The sequence below is a fragment of the Lagopus muta genome, chromosome 6 (genome assembly GCF_023343835.1).
Source record: "Lagopus muta isolate bLagMut1 chromosome 6, bLagMut1 primary, whole genome shotgun sequence".
Taxonomy (NCBI): Eukaryota; Metazoa; Chordata; class Aves; order Galliformes; family Phasianidae; genus Lagopus; species Lagopus muta.
In genome coordinates, this window is record NC_064438.1 from 29,816,432 (window position 1) to 29,826,197 (window position 9,766).

At 38.9% G+C, this 9,766-nt stretch overlaps 1 long non-coding RNA gene across 1 annotated transcript in view; it reads right to left on the reverse strand.

Annotated features, from left to right (window-relative positions):
- LOC125694394 (uncharacterized) overlaps positions 1-9,545 on the reverse strand; it is an 85,330-nt gene extending 75,785 nt beyond the window's left edge. The window contains exon 1 of the long non-coding RNA XR_007377538.1: positions 9,470-9,545. This is a non-coding gene — a long non-coding RNA (uncharacterized LOC125694394). The remainder of the gene's footprint in view (positions 1-9,469) is intronic.
- Between the last annotated feature and the right edge of the window lie 221 nt (positions 9,546-9,766).

Genomic DNA, 9,766 nt, shown 5'->3' on the forward strand with positions numbered 1-9,766 from the left:
TGAATAGACGGGAAGATTTATCCAGATGTTAAAACTACCCCAGTCCCCAGTGATTTCCTGCGAAACTACAGAATTTATCACAGCTATGGTTATTAAGATATTCTTAAGGATATCTGGAGCATTTCTTCCACTCTCCTTGTCTACAGTTCATACACATGACAATGGATGAGTAGGCACATGCTATGTGGACACAATCTTGATTCATATCTCAGTAAAACCCGCCCTGTTTTACCAGCCCATAGACTAAATGCTTGTTCCTTGACCTTACTCATATTTTTGTCCATTTTCATTGCTTCTGCTTGCTAATTCTTAAAGAAATAGAAATTCACTCCACAAAGCTATCACAAAATTTTCTCTATGTATAGACTACTTGGTTGCCTATGTTGTTATAATGCTGAAGATTAAAAGCTTCTGATATTTAAAATTATTCATTTACTTACTAAAAAAAAAAAATAAATCAATCTATCAGCTCTCAGTATAACTGCTTTGTAACAGCATCACCAACTACAGCAAATCTTACTTTATTTTTAAAATCAAAGTCATCTTTCTCCACAAGTTAATTCATCCTTTGAAAATTAATAGAGCAAATAAAAGTAGCAGCTACACTGGAGTCTTTTATAGTAATTTCAAGCAGACAAAATGAGAATAGTAGTTGTGCATCTACAAAATATAGCAATCAAGACCTGCATGAGGAGACACTTCAGAAGTTAGAGAGTCACTTATGACAGGCAAGGCACAGAAACATTCCAGAATAAAAATTCCTCTGTGAATGTATGCCAGGATGTATATTCTGGAAGCTCAGGAGAAGGCAGCTATTTGACAAGTCAGGAGAGACTTAATCTTGCTTCTCACAAAGCCATTGTTTAATATAAAAAATATATATGTATACTTCTCTGCCTCTCCATTTTTTTTTCCTACTGCAGTATAAATTTGCCTTCTAAGTTATCTGAAAGTCTGAGGAACAGCTGATGAGTTTTCTTCTGTGAATATATAAATATTAAAAAGAAAAAATATTCATAAAGAAAAAATTGTTTACACTTCATTTTTCTTCACAGAAAGCAGAAGCACAGAACTCTCTTCCATGTATTATCGGTATTATTGAAAAACTACAGTTGTAGTATCTTGAAGGTCACCATTTGAAAGCTATGCATAGTATCAGCCCTGTATGCTTCTACACAAGATTATTACTTCCCTTGGATTTGTTAACACATCTTAAGTACCAAATGCCGTTCCTGTTTTGCTTGGCAAGCCTCTCAACAGTCAGATGCATCCTCCCTCTTATCTCTTCAGCAGAGAAATAACTTCCACATGATATCCATCTCTGCTAGAGCATCAAGCAACTCCTTCTGCCCCAGAGTTCTCTTCTAAGCCCTACTATTTAGGTGTGTAAGTGAAAAAGAACCCTTTTTCACACTCTGATTTGGTACTTACAAAGTAGCAATATGGACCATCAAGAGTAATGCCAGTATAGCCAATCAGGCTTACCTCTAGAAGAGTTTGAAGAGGCACATCTTAAATACAAATATCTGTAATTCAAGAAGCATTTACACAGCATGCTTCGTTGGGCAGAAAAGCAGCTTGATAAGAAGTGGATTCAAAATATCTGCTTGAAAGATTTAGGTTTGTTAAGTAATTTAGTACTTTCCACATATTCTGATGATAGCCAATCATCAGAGCTACTAGTAGGATACAAGAGCATGCGTAGATCATCCAACGCTACCATCCTTTGTACTTTCATAACTGAAGGTGACATACAAGATGGAAAGAAAATTAAAAATTCTCAGGCTTCTACTGAAATCTTAGGTAAGCCACTTAGTTTTCCCATACTAAAGGTCTTTAAACAGCCTAGACCAAACAAAAAGTCCGCTAGAAGCGTATTCAAGAGTAAATTTCAATTAGCACTTATTACAGTTAAGGATCCTATATATCTTTTAAGACTCAACCAAGTTCCACTAATTTACCAGGGAAGCTCCATTAGTTAAAAGTATAATTCTGAAATCTCTATTTTTGAAATTTATGTTAGATAAAGTATGGCAGGCATGCTTTTAGAAAAAGATTAGTACTCGAAAAGCACGTCATTCAGTGCAAGCTTCCACCAAGTACTTCACACCTCTGAGTCTTTTTCAATAGAAAGCATCTAGATATCTCATCATTGATATCTAGGTTTGATTGATTTCATTCTTATGCTGATGGAATAAAAGCGCAAGAGATTTTCCAGATGGACCAAAAACACCCTACCACTTGGAGTCTCACCACACAAACACATTTCAGGCTGAACAGCTGCCAGGAGATGTTGTATATGTGCTGTGCACACGCTCTGGGCCTTTCTCTTCCTATTTTTACATGATCTCCTCTCTGGCTTTCTTTTTTGCAGTAGCTTTTGCCAATCCAAAATATGTAGACGCTAAGTTAAATCACTCATTTTGTTTATGTGGCAACAAGTTCAGACTTCTTGCTGAAAAAATGTTCTTGGCTTTGGACAACGCAGGCTTTGAGATGCTTCCATCTGTTTTAAATATGCCACAAATCACAGTATGGAAACCATCACCCTTAACTGGTAGCCAATTTGCTGAATAAACCTATACTAAAAAAATGAGAATGATTCAACTGTAAACTATTTTCATATTTTTATATCATTTAATTTCAAAGGAATTCAGACCTTGTATGGAAGAAATTTAAATACCTGTTATAAATTTATGTGACTGGTCAGAATTGTACAGAGACACAGAATAAAATTAACTAAAAAAGGTTCTTTAAACGTTCACAAGTTGCTATTACCAAATACATAATAAAAAGAGTAAGCCCTTTAGCATTGTATTTAATACATTTTATAACAGGACCTGAGCACTGTCATGAAGGTAATCTTTCAATCTCTCTCTCAGCCATTTTGCCTCTTTTTGGTTCAACTTGAAGGCAGCTACATATCACACATTTGAGAGATTGAGTCAGCATTACAACAGTCAGAGGCAGTCACTGGTCTCCTCACAGATCTGGTCCTCCTTATCCTATGATCCAACCACTTCAATTTACTCTCCAAGACCACTCCTCACTCCCCCCCATTCACTCAAGACACCTCCACAATGTATCATTATGTTGGAAAATTGACAGTAGCAAGTTGTATCAGCCTACACTAAAGAGCAGAGCACCATCAACTCACGGTTTTTTCTGTCAATAGTGTTTGACTACATCTCTCATTTATCTCGTTCAAGTTGAACAAAGCAAGAAATATGGTTTTCATAATCTGGACCTGAGTTATCAAATACAGCTCCTTCCAACTCCAGAAAACTAAGCTGCATCTTTGAACACAGTAATTAAGACATGTTAGGAAGACTAATTAGGTAAATAGTTACATTCAAAATCCAATGCAAGTAATTATAGGACTCATTCAGAAGAGAACAGCAGATACTGAGTAAAACCTTGAGCAACCTTTTTCAACTATATATTGAAGGCCACAGCTCATGCGTTTCATTCTTTTAAAATCAGGCAGAGCACGGAAACAACTTTGCTCATCATGCAAAAGCTGTGTGTGGTAAAATTTTGTCTCATCTTTCCTCCGAGGCATGATCTATTTTCAGATCTAGAACACACAGAACATATGTGAGGTCCTGAAGCCAAGAGCAAGGGACTGTGCCTGCCATGGTGAGTCACCTGTGATCACACCTTGTATCTCTTGGCTGAGTCCCAAAATCCTCATTGAAGAACTCTGCATAGGAGAGCCTATGATGGTAGGAGGCACCTGATGCTGCAGCATCCAGAAGTGTATCTCAGGCCTCCATGTTTACACCAAAGAAGATGCAAGATAAATACTGGGTTTAGCTGAGCTTGAAAATAATCTGAAGTTTGACCCTGTCAAGAGGCACAACTCCACTGCAGTGTAGGGGGGGGGAAAAAGCCACCAAGCTCCAAGCAAAAGCTAATATGTAACAAAATATGTACAATATCTTGTTTCTGTATGCAGTATTTCAAAATGTATCACGAGAAAACTCCCTGGAGCAATGCCCCTCATTTTGGGCTGACAATCTCAGCTCTATTAGAGTTCATGTTGTATTACACCTTGTCACATGATCAAAATAATCATATCAGGACTGCATTAATTTAGTAAGCAGAAAAAAAATACTCTGCTCCTTCATTTGAAAAATAATTCTTGCATGGCCCACAAAGACTCTTACTGCTTCTATGCACTTTTCACAAATTCAGACTCTGTGAAGTATAGCCTACGCATAAAGCAGAAACAGTATTTGAGTATATATAAAAAAAATCAAGTCAAACCTGTGAGATGCTAATGTTCACAACTAATCTGTGATGCTAATCTTACACTTCTTTCTGTATTATGCTTTGACTTCCTCAGGCCTCCTACCATTGCCTGAACAAAAACAGGAGGAACAGGCAGCAGTTCTGCACTTCAGCTGGAAGCACTCCTCAGCTTAGCAAAGCTCTGCTGCCTTCATGCAATCAGTGGCAACGTGGGGGTGCTGTGAAGTGCGTGGGATACATGGGAGTTGCATATTCCACCAACATGAAGGAGAGAGGTCTCATTTCATGCGGTACCAAATTCTCCTGTGAGAACAGACCCTTGAATGATTTCAGTAAAAAGCCAGTTCTAGTCACTAGCCTCCATCACATCTTTAACCCTTAATGCTTACTAGTATTGCAATACTTGTTGATCCCTTCTGCTATCGATATGATGAGAATTTTAACTGGTGGGATCTCTTGTTTCTAATGCACCACCAGCAGTACAGCAGTACCATTTCCTCTGGATTGGGACTTGGCTCTCATTGCTTTCCTATAAATTAGGAGTCTTACAGTTCCCAGAATAAATTGCAATAATAAATATTCACCAGTATCAGACATCTCAAGATCAGTGATACCAAATACACGAAGGAAGACATTTGCAACTCAAACGTGCTTGCACTCTCACTTCTCTAAATCTGAATAGGATCAGTTAGGGAAAACTGAGAAGTATTTCCATACAACAATGAAATAATTCATTTATTTTTATTTACTTATGCTCATATATGGTGCAAAGTTGACATGTGTTGTTCAGGATTCAGGATAACTCAGACTTTTTTTAGGAATGGGATAAAATGGCATCTTATTAGTAATTTGTCACCATCATAAAAACTCCCATTTCATAAAGGAGACCTTCAAATGACTTAACTATAATTTTCACTTCATCACCTCTATTCCCCAGCAGATATCACTACTTACAACTCCAGTTTTATAATCAAAGAAAGCACCTTGCTTCTTTTCCTAAACTTTTATCATCTTGATGAAATCCTTGGAATCTGTAGCCTGAGTCATTGCTCCAGTCTGGCATATTCAGATGGATCTAGGACTCAAATCCAGGAGTAGGCAGTACTTACAGTTGTGTCCTTATAAGGCATTTTGGCTGACTTCAAATCATTGCTTTTTCTATCAAGTTTTATACTGCAGTTATTTATGCTCAGCAAACTGGGAGCTCTCATTCCTGAGAGTATTACAAAGTTATTAGGTAAGAAATAACAGCTTAGAACCTGACTCCTATACACCTCCCAGACAGAGTAGAAAGGAAGCAGCTCTCTCTGCCTTCCCCTATTTGCAGACACCTGGAAGACCACTGATCCTTTAAGCTGAGCACCATGTAGAAGGAAACACTAACCTCTGACCTTTCAGCAGACTTTCAGCATGCTCACTCACACAGTACTCCTCTACAGGCATTATGCTTCCATATACTTCATCCAGACCTGCTAAACACCAGAAGACAACAGTTTTTCCTCCTCTGAAGTTCTGGCCTACCGTTTTGCTGAGAGCAAAAGCCCGGATTACCCCTCCTTGCCAACGCTGGCTGAAGCAGATCACATCCTCCCATCAGGTCCCACTGGACATCAGTGCAACTCTGCCTTCTCTCCCCTCCTTGTCAAACCAAAGCTGATTCCGCCACACCTTCCTAGCAATTCCTCAATCTTAGATCCCAAGCATAACGTGCTGCTTTCCCCTCCCCCATGCTGTCTGCTCCTCGAATGCTGTAGTGCTTAATCTCAGTACCAGTGCTATCAATAGCAGGGGCAGACACTTATGGGACAGAAATCTTTGTGTGTACAGTAAGTGCACATTAGAGGGCCTTCTGATCAGGGTCTGGAGCTACCATAAAGAAAATGAACAATTGAAACCAGAATATTGGAAAATTTTGACATCACTGAGTCATATCTACCTCGCAACTCATCATGCCAAACAAGTCCAGGAAAGGGAATTTCTCAGCTTTCCCCAGTATCTAGGCACAAGGGAGAGTAGCATCCTACAAATACTTATCATAAAATGCATCCTTTGTTCTGAGTTGCATGCATTAGGTTGAAATACTAGCCAGTTCAGATAGAGATGCATACGAGTCTGTGATTCAGCTGTTGTACAGAGAGAATAAGAATGTAAACTGTAATAAGAATTGAAAGGGTATAGTTTCATTATTAACTTTCACAGAGCCATTTGAGTAGGAGGGGACCTTAAAAAAAGTCATCTACTTCAACTTCCCTGCAATGAACAGGGAATCTACAGCTAGTTCAGGTTGCTCAGAGCCCCATCCAGCCTGACGTCAGATGTCTCCAGAGATAGAACCTTCCATCATCTCCCTGAGCAACTTGTTCCTGTGCCTCACCATCCTTACTGTCAAAAAGTTCTTTCATATATCCAAACTAAATCCCTCCTTGTACAATCACAACAGATCCTACAAAGGGGTCTGTCCCCATTTCATATACCCCCTCTGCTCCCCTTTAGATACTGAAAGTTCTTTTGAAGCAGCCCAGAATATGGTTGGCCTTCTGGGCTGCAAGGGCACACTACTGGCCATCCAGCTGGCCATCCACCAGTACCCCCAGTTTCATTTCAGCTGGGCTATGCTCAATTATCTCATTCCCCCAGCTTGTTCTAATATTGGAGGTTGCTACAACCCAGCTGCAGGACCTTGCACATGGATCTGTTTAGCCTCATGAGGTTCACCTGGGCCCATTGCTCAATCTTGCCTAGGTCTCTCTGGAAGGCAATGTTATCAGACAAAAAAAAAAAATCAAAAAGCAAGATTTTCTTATTTTTACTAAGCAATTAATCAATGCTAACTGGAAAAAATAATAGCCTCAGGTTATAAAAGTCACTAAAAGTGCAATGGGTCCTTCGTAAACCTTTTCTGTATAAAGTATTCTGGCTGCCCTTTTACTTCACTAATACAGTGTTTCTGTGAACTCATTTGCATGCTTTGCTATCAATACTTTATTGTTCTCTTTTCCTACAGCAACCCCTACCGTTAAAAATAAAACTGGAATTCTTAACTATAAGTCCACAAGCTTATTTTTAAGAAACCACTAACAGCCCAAACACTGAAAGCAAACCAAATCCTGTTACACAATGTGTTTTGTTTCCCTAACTTCTTCAGGAGCAAATTCTATCTAAACTGGTCTGTGGATGTGAAAGGCATGAACTACAGATTTATGAGACAGCTTTCTGAACCTCACAAGAGAAACCTGACTGAAGTATCTGAACCAACATTCCACTCCAGGCTAGGTCAGTGACAAACATCAGATATGGGCTAAGACTTTTTAAAATCCAGAGTCTGACTTCTTCCCTGATTTAAATAAAAGCACTAAAAATCAAAAGCAGATATTCCAAACAAGCTTATATTTAAGAAATTATTCTTATAAAATTGGATTCAATTTTAAGATTTTGTTAACAATGGATTATGATCTCAGGTTTTGGATTCTGTTTTCTCCTCAATTCATCATAAACTGTGAGACAGCAGCTTATATCTATAATTTAGCGTTCACACTGATGAGAAGTGATACAGCACAGAAAATGGATGTCTATAGAAAGTTCAAGTCAGTTTTGCTAGACTGAAAAACTAAGTGAATGTTTAAAATCGAATAACAGAAAGCATGCACTTTATGGCTTATTAGACTGCTTCGTCAGAAAGCTGGTTCACAGCTTCTGTTCCCAGATTTACAGAAACTGACAGCAGAGCTACTGTTATTCCTTGTTTTGAAAAAAATGCATTCTATGTTTTTCTGTGACTAAGGTCACCATGTCATTGTGTTCCCTAGAGCATACTGTGAGCAAAGTTCAGGCCCAAGCAGCCCACTAGCAGACTGTTTTTATGGTCACGTACAGACTTCCATACTTATAAGAATTTAAAACAATGTTACAGATAGAAATACTCCACTGACTGTATTATACCTCAAATCTGAATTGTTCACAATTTCAAAAGACAAGCTGTTTAAATGGAACATACCCTTTGCCTTTAGCTAAGAGCAAGGAGGTAGGATTTTTTTTATGTTCACAAGCTCTCACATCTGGCTTTTATTAATCTTAAGATATAAGAACCTTAAAAACTCCAAGAAACATTTTGTACCATCTTCTCTGATCCAATACTTCGGTTATGAACCTACATTTGTTTATGCATCCCCCTGACAATTCATTCCAGACACACAAGAAGGTGAGGATTTCTTTTAGACGGACATTGTAAGAAAGTTTGAGTACCTGTATATTTGAACAGATAGCAGAGCCTGGGTCAGCCAACAGCTCTCAGCAACAGTTGTTGACTTGCCCTTAAGTCTTCCTTCCCACAGGCTCATTGTCCTTACTGTCAATCTATTTCACCACTCAATCATCAGTAAGAAGAGTCTGTATTTGTATACTCACAAGGTCAATCCTCAGTAATCACATCCCCTAATAGAGCACTCACTACTAGAAACTTGCCTTTTATCATCTTTATGTAGTAGAATACTATGCATCTTAAGATGTTGCATTATTTTCCTAATAAGTTGAACTGCAATTGTAGATGATTTCAGCCAGCTTTCACTTTCCCTGTGATTCTGTACTCAGGCGAAAACCATGTTAGCAGAATGCTCTCTGCTCCTTAGCGATCCGTGTTACATGAAAACCTCATTTGAAAATACAAGTCCTTTTCTCATTGTCCAGCATGAAAAAGAAGCTTTCAGAATCTCTACAGAAAGCAGAAAGAGAACAGCACAGAACCGTATAGAAACTACTACTAATTAAGGTAAGGATAATACCTTAACTCAAATTACCATTCCTCATCAACTCCTTCAAGGTTACAAAGGACACGCAGGCTGAACTGCAAGCCTCAGCTAAACTACTGGCATTGTTTGCCCTTCTATAGGTTGGCCCCAGCAAATATATCTTTATGAAAGAAGTTACTAACGGCCCAGTTAACGAACCACATGCTCTTGGAAGCCAAACACAACCTCTCGAAACAAGACAATTAGGAAGTATTAAAAGGACCCTTTATCTCCATGGTGTTTGTAGTTTAACTCAACAGCAGCTCAGCACTGCACAACCAGTTACTCACTCCCCCTCAGGAAGGGTAAGAGGAAGAACTAGAAATAGAACAGAACTTGTGCATTAAGATTAAAAAACTAACTCCTAGAACAAAAAAAAAGAAAAAAGAAACAATGGCAATAATACATACAATCAAAATGCAATTACTCACCACTTGCTGACCAATGCACAGCAGCCATTAGACACTCCACCAGCAACACAAAACCTCCCTCTGCTTACTGACCAACAATTCACACTGTAACCCCTAGGCCAACTCCCCCACAGCTTTATGGCCTTCGGTAGGATGGCTCATGGCTGGCTTAATTGCCTAATTCAGGCCACCTGTCCTGGCTCCACTTCACCCCCTGCTGACCTGCCATAAAGGCAGCAGCTCCACCCCTCCCCAGCTGGTCTGGTCCAGGGCATGATTCTGTTGCTGAGAGAGAGCCACATATTAATGAATTATTAT